Here is a 14,913-nt window from a genome sequence, read left to right as displayed (position 1 = left end):
CACAAATCCTTAATCTACCACTTTATGAAGCCAAGGTGGAAACACATTGGACATGCAGAAAATACTGAAACTGTTCACCAATTGCAGAAATTCTCTCCATGTTACAAAGCAAGTTTTCCAGTGGATGAGCACTCATTTATTTAACTCTTACACAGTGCTTCCAGGTGCCAGGTGCTGTTCTTAATATTTTACAGTTATTAACCATCTTGCCCCTATAACAACCCAATGAAACAACTACTATCATTATTATCCTCTTTCTAAACTAATAGATTTTATATTAATTTTACATATATTAATTAATTATATATATTTATATTATATATATATAATTACATATATATGTATATATAATTACATATATTAATTATATATATACATATATATGTATATATATTAATATATGTAATTGTATATATATAATTACATATATTAATTAATATATTAGTTTATATTTTTAAAGCTGCTTTCATTTCGTCATAAAATTGAGGGAAAGGTAGAGATTTCCCACATGCCCCTTGACCTCACACATGCAGAGCCTCCCCACAATCAACATCCTCCACCAGAGTGAACCTACACTGACCAACCATTATCGCCAGAAGCTACAGTCCTCTTTTCACAGATGAGGAAACTGAGGCACGGGGACATTAAGAAACTTGCCTATGGTCATAGTAAATGGCAGAGCTGAGATTCGAACCCAGGAAGCAGTCTCTCCAGGGTCTCTAAACCACTCCACTCTGCAGCCCTTCTAAACTGAAAACAGTTCCAAAGCTAATTTTATGTTATACCTTTTGTAATATGTAATACTTTTTGTAAATTTGTAAGTTACACTTTTTAAATAAATGTCACAGACTCATACCGAGCTCCAGGAACCTTCGGTCTGCTGATTTGCAGTCTTTTTTCCTAACAACAGAACCCTATGTTCAAAAGCCTTGAGCCCTCCGCCCAGAGCACTTCGGGGTAAATCTGGGGCCATTTTAAACACAGTTTAGAAACCACCGATTTTACTTCGACCTTTTCTTTTTGCAGACACGGACACTGAGGCCGCAAGAGGGAAAGTCGTTTGCCAGAGAACCACGGAGCTAGCTGATAACAGAGCTGAAACAAGGACACAGGAGTTCTGGTACCAACCAGCCACGCTTCGATTATTCCTTGGCACCCTGGCTAATCGACAAAAACATAAAAGTGCAGTTTATTACCTGAAAGTTTAGAGATGTGGCTAAAGACACATGGAAACAATTCCACAGGAAAACCAAAAGATAACCACTCACTCAGACATGCCTCTCTAAACCTTCAGGGTCAAATATCCTAGTGTGAAATCTAGGATCCGGGGCTGTATCTCTCAGCTATGGAGTCCAAAGCCCTTTTCAGGCAAATCTGGGCAACCAAGTCACCGGCACAGTTGGCCAGGGAGAAACTAGAACAAAAACTTCGGGGATCTGAGTTGATGGCTGGGCAAGAACTAAAACCCGGGTCCTCTGTCTGTCTGTCCATCGGTGTCCAATGTACCCACAGCCCCAGGCTCTCCCTCCCAGCCCACACCTGGGAAGAGCCATTTACCTGCGTGTGGAGGAGACACAGCGGCTCCTAGGTAGCTGCTCCGTAATTGATCTACGGGTTGACCCTGAGACCTTCACATCTTAAACCTTTCCATGACTAAGTTCCTCCCTGCGGATAAGTATTCCTCCCTCCCTGAGGAGTTGTTGCGAAATGATTGAACACACCTGGCCACGGAGTGAAAGTGCCTCAGACAGAGGCACGAGATGGGGTGTCTGTGCTGTTACCAGGACCGTTTCCGTCCCTCATTCATGCAGCTGCTCAAACCAAAGTCTCCAGGCAGAGAAAAAGATTTCTGGAAAAACTGTGGTTTTAACAAATGAGTAAGACCACCTACTGCTCTGTGGTCTCATACTGAGATTAAGTGTGATCCTATATCCTTTGCTTAGGGTTTTTTCCCCTAGATCCAGGCATGATGCAAGCTTAATAAAAAATGTTATGTATCTTCCTGTAAAAATAATAATTTGATAGGAAAAAACTCTTTTAGCTTTTATTTTATCATGAGAATTTTTCTTTCCTAGAAACTTAATTACAAGTTAGTGCTAGAGAGCTTCCCTGGTGGCACAGTGGTTGGGCGTCCACCTGCCAATGCAGGGGACACGGGTTCAGGCCCTGGTCCGGGAAGATCCCACATGCTACAGAGCAACTAAGCCTGTGCACCACAACTACTGAGCCTGCGTGCCTAGAGCCCATGCTCTGCAACAAGAGAAGCCACTGCCATGAGAAGCCCGTGCACCGCAAGGAAGAGTAGCCCCTGAGCACTGCAAGGAAGAGTAGCCCCCGCTCGCTGCAACTAGAGGAAGTCCATGCACAGCAATGAAGACCCAACACAGCCAAAAATAAATAAACAAAAAATAAATAAATTTATTTAAAAAAAAAAGTTAGTGCTAGGGTTTTATTTTCTGGCATCTTTCATTTGTTCTCATTAAATAAAGGAACGTGTATAAATAAGAGATAAGCATGTACCTACACCTATAATAGGGCAAAAGAAATCGTACGGTTGTGTCAGTCTATTTATTAGCAAGTAAAAAATGATAACAATAATAATAAAGAACTCCAGTGAGAGCCTAAGATCTTATTAAAATTATCCTATGTGTAACTAATAAATTTTCTCTGACATTTCATGGGCTCCAAAAGGTAGGACCTTTCTTTATTCACCTTTTCAAAGCATTTTGTTCCATTTTCCTGGGGCTGTTTTAATGTTTGGTTTCCCTGGGCAGTCAGCTGTCAATCTCCCCAGGATTGGGATTTCCATTTCATTGGTCTTTAATCTTGCAAAGCATCCAGGCTATTCTTTTCACAGATTATAAATAAGTAAATAAAACAATCTGCAAGTAAGGAAAAAAAGGCATACAAGCTGCTTACACTTCCACAGCAAAGCATTCTGTACCTACTCACTTTATTTATTCTTGAGTTACAGCAAATGACAATTTCCATCTGGACGTTTTTTTCATAAAAGGCATTTTGCATCTCATCCTGTGATAATTTGAAAAACTATGTACACTGTGTAACCATAAATAAAATAGCTTGCAGCACCACTCCAAAAATTATTCTCCAACGTCATGCATACTAAAGCTAGCTGTTCCAGCCCAGCCAAAAGAAACAGCGTCAGATGGCTGCACGATGGACGGGAAGAAATAAAATGGCATGTCTCTGGCATGTTCTCTGCTATGCTGCTGATTATCTTGTGGGGCTCCAGACTTTGATAAATCTTCTTAATTGGACACTTAGCTAGGCCACTGGGTTAAAGCAGTCAAGTAAGAGAAGACTCTTTGTCATCCATTTGTACTCTGTGCCTTGTCTATACCATGGGTATCCTCTGAATTCAGCCACTTCAGGGGCCATACATATCCAGCCCATATCCAAGCAACATCAAGTGAAAGCAAAAGTGTGACCCCAGCTGCAGCCTGATAAAAGCCACCTGTCTCACATATACTATTCTCAACTACAATAAGCTGGGCAATTCTCTTAAGTCACCCATAGACTGATAGTCAAGTCACATCATTACCATGTTTCACCCACTGCCAGAAGGATGTCTCATCCCCAACTCAAAGAATTAAACTGTGCTGTGAACTACCCACAAGGAAGGGATGGAAGAAGAAAGAAAGAAAGTTAAACTTGTGCCCACCAAGTAGAAAGACTTACATTGAATATACAGTTATGATTAGAAAATACCACAAATTATAATTTACAGGAGGATAAACTGAGGCTCAGTAAGGTCAAATGATATTGTGACTGCCAGTACTAGAGCTGTATTTAGAATGAGACACAGGGTCTTAGCTAAATCCATCCCTGGAATTAAAAGACAGTCTCTTTCAAGACGGCTGTGTCCTGTCCTTGTAAATGATGGTGGAAATTCAATCTTATCATGGATTCCTTTACCCTTCTCTTCTTCTGCTGCTTGTTCCAATTAAGCTAGAGAATTCTTTCTATGAAAAAAAAATATAGTCAACCACTTCCCAGATTATCCTATATGTAAATGACTTATCTTTGGAATGGCTATCTTGATTGACTAAGAATCTTTAGACTTTCATATTAAGAGCATCATATAAAGCAAGGAACTATGAACCACTTTTACTGTGATTCCTCTACCACTTTACTATTGTTTTCAACACTGAACAGTCCCCATTGTTAATATTTTCCTGTATAAAGAGACTTCATTACCAAAACACAGAGTTCATCCATCCATCCATCCATCAGCAATCTCTGGTGTTTCACCCACAGTGTCTACCATTCCATATAACCCACCATGTGAAATGTACGTGGAATTATTGCTAGCAGGTGGTAAAACAAATTCTGCATTCCCAGCTAGGGGCCACGAGGTCAGGCGGCCATGTGTTGGGCTCCTTGGGGCCAGAGTGAAGAAAACTCTGGGAATGACAGGCACGTCCCCAGGAGAACGGGATATAACATTATCCAATGACAGGACAGTGGGCAAAAATCCTTCCCTAAATCACTATTAGAGTACTCCAGGGAAAGAGAAAGGGCATGACTTAAACATATACCACCTATGATAGCAAATGTAAAAGTATATACTTGCTAGAGATGGGACTAATTGGAAATAAGGGAGTTGGGCTGAGAAGAGTGAGAAGGAATTCAACCGGCTTCTGCAGACTTAGATGAGATTTAGAAAGTTTAGGTGAGGAGTATGTAAGGCTTACATGGCATGCCCGTGCTATCGGGGAGGGTGGAGCTAGGACTCACATCAATGGGCTGGTGTACATTGCTATGTTGGGATACCTTCTGGTACATTCAGTCCGACCTCCTAAAGGAAGAAGCGCAAGACTTACAATAGTATGAATTGGAAAGAATGAAGAGGTGAGCTGGAGCGTGTGACAGAACCTGGGTAGAAGAGGGAAAGTTAGAAGAGAGAGTAAGAATGAATGCTTGAAATCGCTGCATAAACTGGAGAAATTAAGTCATGATGTATTTCCACCCTGTTGCATATACTTGGTTACAGGAATGGAAAGACAAATGATAGCAGATATTATTTCACAATGTTTTGTTCTACATGGACAACAAAAGCTCTATCTGCTTAATAAAAATAAATTACATAGGATTAATAATTTGTTTCTGAAACATTTCTGTACTCTGTATTTCCCCAACAGTCTAGCATTTACAAAGCTTATTACTTCCCCTTTAAATGAATTTCACTGAATGCAAGCAAGGTGTGTCCCAATATAGGTATGTAAAATCTCTATAAAGTAAAACTCATCTGAAGAAATTAGGAGACAACATCTCTAACTTTTTTTTTCTATCTAGTAGAATCTGATTCAAAATTATCATCTACTCTATTTCCTGTTTATCTAAAAGGATACCCAACTCTTTTGTCAATGTGAAATGAAAATTGATTATGTTATTATTTTAGGAAAACACATATTACATGCATAAATAGACATTATTATAATCATCATATTTCATTGCAATAGTATCTGAGACTTTAAAGAATACCATCAAACAAAATTAATTTCATTTACAATAAATGAAGCATAAGATATGGAAAACCTTACTCAGTTGTGTTCAAGATCTAGCAATTCACTATGAGTGAGAAAAAATTACTTCATCTAAGATGCGAGTTTTTCTCCAGCTCTTTCTTCTGATGCCTAGACAGTATATTGTCTCCAAATGAGCATAAAATTAAAAAGTCCCTCTGATTAGATGTTATAACATAAATTTACATTCAGTGCTCTAAGTATCATGAATTCTGCCTATATATTAAGATGGAAATATGTCCATTTTCAAATGTTTATAAGGCATTTGCTTGAATGACGGTTTTATTGTCTACTAATCATAATATGAAAACACTGGCCACATTCTTTACTAGAAACCTTCACACAATGATACAAGAAAGTCATCCAAAACCCTTAGCAAAACCTACCAGATCTACTGATGAGAAGAAAATATCAACCACAGGTGTCATTCACAACTAAGAGAAGAATATTTCCCAAAATCAGAACAAGGGTTTTTAAGTTAGAAGATCCTGGAATGAATCTACCTTCATGATTCTATGTTGGGAAAGTTAAAAATGTCTGTGTCTCAGCTTTATCTATTAAATGGGAATAAAATCCTTTACTTTGCAGGGTTTTCACCACGACTGACGTAACACTCAAAAAACTTCTAGAAACATGCCTGACACATAGCAGCTCTGCTGTAAATATTACACCATTTCATAGATGGCTATTCAATAAATGTTACAGCATTTCATACATATGTCTCAATTTTGTGTGATTCATTGCCATCCAAGGCTTAGTGCACTCGATGCTGAGTTGGAGAAGATCTGGTCCCCATGGGTCATGATGGATCTGTAAGCGGATGGGCATTTGACCCAAATAAAACAGAGACTTGTATTTTTCAAGTGCTAAATCAACCACTTCTTGACTTATCTAGTAAGTGCTTCCAATCAGTAGTTACTTTTAAGATGCAGCTTTCAGAAAACTGTTTTCTTGAAGTAAAATTTCATTAAAGAATGAAAAAAAAAGTCTCTGGCCAGTAGACAAGAAGCTGTACCAACCAGAGGACCTTGACTGCTCACTGACTAGGGTTCATCAGTTGTAAGATGGAGCTCTCCTACCTAATACAGTAAAGATGATCACTGAACACAGACACATGTAAGAAGTATTGGGCTTCAGAGTTGTTAAAGGAGAGCAAGAGGAAGGATGGAAATCTAAACACTCTGTTGCACATTCCAGAGGACAAACACTTACCAAAGAAAACTTAAAGGATCTTAATTTAACTTAGTGCATGTGTTAGAAGATGAAAAATTAGCATTTCTTTTCACATTCCTTTAAAATCAGTATTTTTATAATTTTTTCATCCTCTTTTTTTCTTTCAGTTGGCAAGGTGTCAAAAGGCTATAAAGAGAGAAAATACTTCCAGATGGTGGGTCTAAGCAAATTGGGTGGAATTTTCCTTTAAATAAAATGGAAAATGTATGTAATAGAGGACACGCTGAACACCTATCAAATCAAAATGACTACTGCCTGCATCGTTATAATTCACTCACTGCTTTTCCGCCTCCCTCTATTTCAAAGAGTCTCCCAAATTCACAACATGTTCTGCAATGCTAGAGTTTGCATCAGGTCTCTGATTCAGCGCAAAGATACAGACTGTGAAATCTTCCGTTGTTAGAAAACATTCTTCTTGGGAACACAGTTGAGAAAGCTGAGCAACAACAAAATAATATTTAAAAAGAAATTTGTGTCCTTTCAAAGTCAGCTTTAACCTGTGCTCGCTCAGCTCAATAAAATCCATGGGTCTCAGGGGTAACATCAAAAAAACTCACTTTGACACTCCAAGTATACATTTTACTCTAATCATTGTGTTGTTTTGGAGGGTTGTCAGTTAAAATAAGGGAGGCAAATGAAATGATGGTAGAGGGTCATCAGATCATAGATTAACTCTCCAAGCTCTTAGAAAAACTTACTCTTAATTTCTTCAACCTTCAGTTGGGGGGTTGAATTTTATTTGTTTCACCCTTTCCACTCTAAAATCCATAAATGACGGAGAAAAGCGTTGAGATTTGGAGATGGGGGAAGTCAGGGAAGGTAGGGGTTAACCAGTGGCAGCGTTGGTCCACTCTAACCCATTTCTGATCACTGGTAACTACGGGGTGAGCCCCCAAGTCATTATTCATCAAAGGCAGGCCCCGCACTACCCAGCAACGAGATGCAGGTGAGCCTCCCAGGGCCCCGAGGCGGGGGGGAGCAGACACTGTTAGCTGCAGGTCTTGCCCGCCTCCTTCCCCAGGCAGGACTGTCTCGCCCGTGTACTGGCTGGAAGCTGTTGGCCCAAGGTTGGGAATACTGTCAAAGGCAACAGGAAAATTGCAGTGTATCAAGTCCAAGCCCTGGCCTTCACAGACGTATGGCTACACGAATACACACGACGTTTTCAAGACTTAGATTTGTCCTGCTTCTAATTTAGAAGAGTGCGTTCAGATCAATAACTCAAAACCAAGGGCGATTTTACTCCCTCCACCTGGGCACATCTGGGAATGTCTGGAGACAATTTGGGCTGTCACAACCAGGGGATGCTACTGGCATCTAGTGAGTACAGGTTGGGGATGCTGATAAATTTCCTGTAATGAACAGGAAAGCTCCCCATAAGAAGAAACTATCCTACCCAAAGTAGTGCCAAGGTTGACAAACTGCTCCAGCCTAAAACAAGAAACAAAACCCCCTGCAATTTAGGGAGCACTGTGCCCTGTGATGAGAGAAGGACTTGGTATGACCAATTACCAGTCGTAATGATCAGACCCCCTCCATGATTGCAATGAAAGCCTTGCCGTTTGCTCACAATTCCTGTCCCAACAGGAAAGCTCCTTATCCCCTGCGTGTGACACGTATTCTCCATAGCTCACAAGCTGTAAGCTATGGAAAACTATAAGCTCCTTACCACTGAAACTTTTCTCAGCTGCTAAAATCGGAAGGCTGCTACAGTCATTGGACAACTTCCTAATTATATTTTATATCCTATACAGATTCTCTTTTTATTCTGCCATGTAACAAATGAGAGGCAATTTATAGCAAGCATTTCAACTCTCTGCTATATTATTTTAAGATGCTGCTGCTTTTACATTTTACCCCAAAGAAGTCCCCCTAGAATATAAAAACCAATTGGACACAATTCATGAACAATTGTTTTTCAAAGGACATTTTTTTCAACGTTATAAGCTGCAACTTCTAATTAAATATTTGATTCCACTGGATTGTATAGGCAGAATGTATTTATTGTTTCTACTTAATGCACATCATTTGCTTTGATAAAACATTTTTTAATTTCTCACGTAAATCTACATTTATTTAAGCCCTGAATGGGATCTCAGTTTGTGCATTTTTCTTTTCAACTACCCACACCCATCTGACCCCAGTTATTCCTTGGCACTGCCTATAACCTGCAAAGTAGGAACCGACTATTACTTCTTACAGTTTTCAAAGTTAAGAGGAATAAGAATGATCCTGAAGGTTCAGCCCACCTGATTCCATAACTGCATTCCTGTCTCTGGAGACATTTTTCCTTCACTTCTGTGCTGTATCTTTATTGCCACAGATACTCAGATCCACATGACCCTGGCCTATCAGTCATTCTGTTTGATAATTTCATTTTACCATTTATTAAAGCCCTCCTGTCTTAGTCAGCTTGGGCTGCTATAACACATTACCAGAGACTGGGTGGCTTTTTTTTTTTTTTTTTTTTTTTTTGACTAGGTGGCTTTAAGAGCTAATATTTATTTTCACAGCTTTGGAGGCTAGGAAGTCCAAGACCAAGACGTTAGCAGCTTTGGTGTCTGGTAAGAACCCTCTTCCTGGTTCACAAAGGCTGTTTTCCTGCAGTGCCCAACACTGTACAGAAAGAGAGGTGGGTGGGGGAAAGAAAGGGGGGAGGGGGAAGCAGTCTCATGCCTCTTCTATAAGGGCACTAATCCCATTCATGAGGGCTCCACCCTCAGGATTGAATCACCTCCCAAATGCCCCACTCCTGACATCATCACATTGGGATTAGAAATTTAACATGAACTTCAGAGGGACACTACCATTCAGTCCATAGCACCTTTTATATGAAAGATGGAGCAAAATTAGGGCACACGCTCCATTTTCCAAGTTCTTTTCCTTGGTAAGAACAGCACTGGACTTCAGTCCACAATGATCAGACACCCTCCTGTGATTCCAGTCAAAGCCTTGCCATTTGCTCGAAATCCCTGCCACCCAACAGGAGTGTTCTTTATCCTCTGCATGTGACAACTGCCCTCCCTAGATGACAAATACTGAGGGCATGCTAAATGGCAAGATCCTTAAGATCAGGAACTCTGATATCTGTCTTTATACACAGAGAGCAACAAACTTGTCCTAAATATGCTCCTGATGTTAATGAGGACGAGTAACAGGGTTTACTCTACTTGAAACACCCTGGTGCTGAGAGGGGCTCAGGTGGCCAACCACCTGAGCATCTTAACCATTTAGGACAAAGTAAAGCACAAATAGAACATGTCTTGGCCAGACTGTGTGCCTCATTTAGGAAGTAAAGGCAGAGGCAGAGGAAGGGTGGTACAAAATCATGATCACGGTCATGCTCAGTGAGGGAAACCTGCACCTCTGAGCTGAGGATCAAAGGGGACAAGGTGATGACGGACTTTGGATGCTGACTTCCTAGCTACCTTGTCTCCTGGGTACAGCTGGGCAACCTTTGTGATGCTGTAGGTGCCCAAGAAGTCGTAGCCCATGGACGGACCCGATAGTGTCTTGACAGCGGGGATAGCGCTCGAGGCCTCAGGACTTCCCTGGGGGTCCAGTGGTTAGGACTCTGTGCTTCCACTGCAGGAGCGGGGGGGAACGGGTTCGATCCCTGGTTGGGGAACTAGGAACCCACATGCCACGTAGCATGGCCAAAATAACAAAAACAAACAAAAAACAGGCGGCCTCAGCTTTCCTGCGGTCTGCATCCATGCACAAGTGCACAGCAGATTTAAATGTTTATAAATGACAACCACATGACTTCTGTTTATTAATCTGGGGAGCGTTTCACTTTCCTCAAGAACCCATGTATGTCAAGATACAGCAAAGCCCAACTAAATCAACATATAACCAGTAAAAACAAATCAAGTTTTCAGAAGGGCAAATTAAGAACAACTTTTGTTTGTCTGTGGTGTCACATAGAGAAAAGTTACAACTAAGCAGACACTCTTTGATGTGCATCCTCAAAGCCCTACTAGTACATCTGCAGCCAAACCCCTGGCTTCAGGACATGCTCTGCTGGGCCCCTGGCTACCATATTGGTTCCAGATGGAGCTCAAATACTGGAAGGGAGTTTGCCCAAGGGCAGCACCACTGCATTTCTCCTTGGTGTTATTTGCTGGTACATGTGCTCACATGGCACTAGAGTGAACGATCATGAACCAAGCACAGTGCACTGGACATTTTCCAAAAGTGGACCAGAGAGTCTACTGAAACTCATGGGGATGGCCACCTTTGTCACTGGCTCACATGTATGTCACCATGCACGTGATACATATTGTCACTGTGCATCTTTCTCTCCCCCACCCCCTTGCCAGTTTCCCTTCTCTTAAGTAATAACAGCAGCATTCACGCACAGAGCAGTGCAGGAGGCTGTATGAGGTTCAACCTTTCTGTTTATGCAGCACCTCTTGATAAAAAGTTACACCATTATAATTTACCTGAACTATAATATTTGTCACTACCCAGAATACCCAAGAGAATTATGGTATTTGAACACATAGAAAGGGAAAAGGAGACCCAGGAAGCATTTTTGACTTGACCAGGTTACTCATGTGCTGGAGAGAAGGGGGAATGTTAAATATCTGACATTAAATACCTAAGAGAAGACTTAGGATTTCTAATGCGCTGCTGGTGAATGTTTGCCTTCTATGAAGGGAACTTTCAAAGGAGAATGAGGGCTTCCCTGATGGCGCAGTGGTTGAGAGTCTGCCTGCCGGTGCAGGGGACACGGGTTCGTGCCCCGGTCCGGGGAGATCCCACATGCCGCGGAGCGGCTGGGCCCGTGAGCCATGGCTGCTGAGCCTGTGCGTCCGGAGCCTGTGCTCTGCAACGGGAGAGGCCACAACAGTGAGAGGCCTGCGTACCGCAAAAAAAAAAAAAAACAAAAAAGGAGAATGAAGGCTATGAAAAGACAGTGAGAAAGGATTCCTGACATAAGGAAGCAATGGCTGGGGGGTGAAGAAGAGCCTACACCCCTTATAGGAATTATTTTAAGCACCTCGCTGATGATCTTACTTATAACCAGACTCATCTATAACCAGGGTAACAGGATTAGTGTTCATGACCCCAGATTCCCCAGTCTTCATACTTCTGCAAGCTTAATGCCTACTGTAGGGCCATTTCTCAGAAGCTGCTTCTCCCCCTACCCACAGAGCCATCCTTAGCAGTCTGGTGGATACCCGTCTAGATCTTTCCCCATGTTCACCTATCACACACAAACATGGTACACAGACTTGGGGGATGAATGTCTTTCTGCTTTATAACATGAGATCTACTTTTCTCACTGATTAGGAAAATCTCTCCATGTTAACCAGGAGTGATTTAAATTAGTCTTTACATTAGGCTGCATCATATCATAGGCATTCTTATAATATAATTGATACATAATATATAATCAGTTGATACATACTCAATATTTAGGGTAGTCTTTATAGATTTTGGGGGGCAAAGGAGAGCACTGAAAACAAAGGTACTATAGACACCAAATGTACATGCCCTTATACATGTATGCTGGTGTTTTCATTTTTATACTCTATATTCCCAGGAGTGGTAGCGCTGCCTCAAAGAATGTGTACTTTTTAAATAAGAATTGTCAGACTGCTTTCCCCAAAATATAAACAATTCACATTTCCCTCAGGAATGGGTGAGAGTCCCCTTTTATTAGCATCCTTACTACCAGCAGCAAGTGTTTTCTTCTCTTTTTCTTTTCTTTTTTTTTTGATAGTTGGAAGTGGATGGAACATTATTTCACCTACTTACTGGACATCAGAATTTACTCATATGTGAATTGCCTATTCATATCTTTGCCCATTTTCTTGTGGGCTGTTTGAATTTTTCTTATCAATTTACATAGCTTTTTGTATATTAGAGATATTAACCTTAAGGCCATAGTATGATTTACAAATATTGTCTGTATGTGATACTCAACTTGTTAGATTGTTTACATTATCTTGTAGCATAGATAATTTTTTTAAATGGCAACCAAATTACATTCTAGTCCTTCAGTTGCCAAAAAAACAAGAGGAAATCAGCAGAAAATTCCCAGTCTGCAACTGCTAAAATTAAGACTCAAAAACCCACTGAAACATAAACTTGGAAAGGATCCAGTATAAATAAAATGACATGTCCAAAAGTGCACTCTTCACCATTGGCACAAACGTCATTTTTCCCCTTCCCTGGCTGAGAAGAATGTGACTACCCACACAGTAGATAATGTGGCTGGTCCTGCCTGCCCCTTGGGGTGGATGTTACCAAATGTAGCGCTATTTGTAATTCTTAAATCTGGGCAGATTGTTTGTTTGGGAGTTTTCAGCTACAAATACTACTCTGTGCTATCCAGAGGATGGACTTTTTTTTTTTTTTATCAGAACAGATACATGGTATGTTTAGCTCAGAAACTATCTCCAGCATTGGGAGAATCAGGAATCCCAAAAGTAAAGCAGTGTAGCTGTGTATATGAAATGGGGTGAATTAGAGGGAGAAACTTCTCTCTGTCTCTTTAAAAAAGGTATGCGGCATCAGGGTTTTTCTCTACTTTAGAGATAAAGAAACGAGAAGGCTGGCGTGAGGTACAGTCCACCAGAGAACCGGTTCCTGACATTTTCATTGAGAGTTTGTTTTCCAGCTCTGTCATCTCCCAGAATTTTGCAAGTAATCAAGTCCCAGCCTTTTTCGTTAGGTGGTAAAGTGGGAGAGAAATACATTTATCATTTTAGCTGATCCTTGCAAGCATCTTTTAGTGTTATTGGGTTGTTTCATCTTGTTGAATTTTTATCGGACTCTCGTTGGTATCAACATTAAAGATGCTGTATATTGTTTCTAATCCCAAAAACTGTGGAATAAAATCAGTCTTAAAAAGGATATGAAATGACACACTGGAAAAAAAGTAACTTAATCTTTAGTTCAGCTCATCAGTTTTAACAAGTGCTTGATCACTGTGCCTTACAAATTATGGGTGTCCTTTTCACAACGGTCTCTGTGTGGACTCTGGACGCTCAAACCCATTACTTCTCAACATACAACTCTATATCCTGGCTTACAGCAGAACACATCCATCTCGGGGAATCTTAATGGCCAGTGTGAAATCTTATTGTCACTAACTAGGAAAAATGAGAGTCCTCAACTTCACATTCATCGGCTCGATGCATTTCTCTTTGACAGAAATCAAAATTCTAAGCCACTGATAAAATTCTGGTGACATCCTAAGATTTGTATCTTTGAGCCTTTTACAAAAGGTGTTAACAATGCAAGTGGGGTTCACTAGAATCCTTGCAGGGAATCAGACACTGAGTGGCTCTCTGGCCTGCATCATTATCCGCTGCATTACTATTAACAGCATGTCATAGAGTCTCTTACCCAGCACATTGCAATGTTCACAGAGATTCATTTAGTCAACAGATATGCAGATGGCTGCCAGAACTGACGTTCAGAATGTGAAATTCACTGGCAAAAACATTCCCCAGGCCTCCTAAATACTGAACTTTCACTAGCCCACGGTCCCTGGAAAAAAATATAATTACAGTAATGAAAAGAGCACGCTGAGGGATGAGAGAATAGTAGCACAAAATTTTAATTTCAGAAAGTAGCATGTTGTTAATAAAGAAAACTGGGCAGGTCGTTAAAACCCACGTCACACCTTGCCCCATGCCTCCCAAGGCTCAACTGGCAAGAGACTGTTTTTGAGAAACGGTGGGAACCAGAACTGCTGATTGGAAGAAAAAGCAAAATAAAGGCTGAAAATAAATTACATTACATCACATACAGTTGACCCTCTTATCAGCAATTTCCATATCTGCAATGCAACCAACCACAGATCAATCTGGGGAAACTGAGGACCAACTGTATTCACTGCACTCCACCATTTAATATAAGGGACTTGAGCATCCTCGGATCTGGGTATCCGGGAGGTCCCAGAACTAATCCCCTGCAGGTACCAAGGGACTACTCTACTTCACTGTAAGGATATGACCTTATTTCCCATAACCAGAATGGCATTTTAGGTTACAACAGTGAAGAATTTTGCTGCTAACACGTTGAATGAAATCCCTCAAGGGGAGAATTACCTTTGGGACTTTTTGTCCCTTTCAAGATCACTTCTGAAGTATCAAAGCACTAGTACGTCAAGTGG

General features: G+C 40.8%; 1 protein-coding gene across 5 annotated transcripts in view; it reads right to left on the bottom strand.

The window, feature by feature from the left end:
- SEMA5A (semaphorin 5A) overlaps positions 1-14,913 on the bottom strand; it is a 477,303-nt gene that overhangs the window by 328,623 nt on the left and 133,767 nt on the right. The window contains exon 1 of one of the 5 annotated variants that reach the window (XM_033436602.2): positions 1,558-1,956. The exons of the other annotated variants lie outside the window; for them this stretch is intronic. The gene's annotated coding sequence lies outside the window, so the exon portion shown is untranslated. Of the gene's footprint in view, positions 1-1,557; positions 1,957-14,913 lie in introns of those variants that run through there. 5 annotated transcript variants of the gene reach the window in all.

This window comes from Orcinus orca, chromosome 3 (assembly GCF_937001465.1).
Source record: "Orcinus orca chromosome 3, mOrcOrc1.1, whole genome shotgun sequence".
In the NCBI taxonomy this organism is placed as follows: Eukaryota; Metazoa; Chordata; class Mammalia; order Artiodactyla; family Delphinidae; genus Orcinus; species Orcinus orca.
Note: the sequence above shows the minus strand (reverse complement) of the source record. Positions and strands in the feature narration are given on the sequence as shown.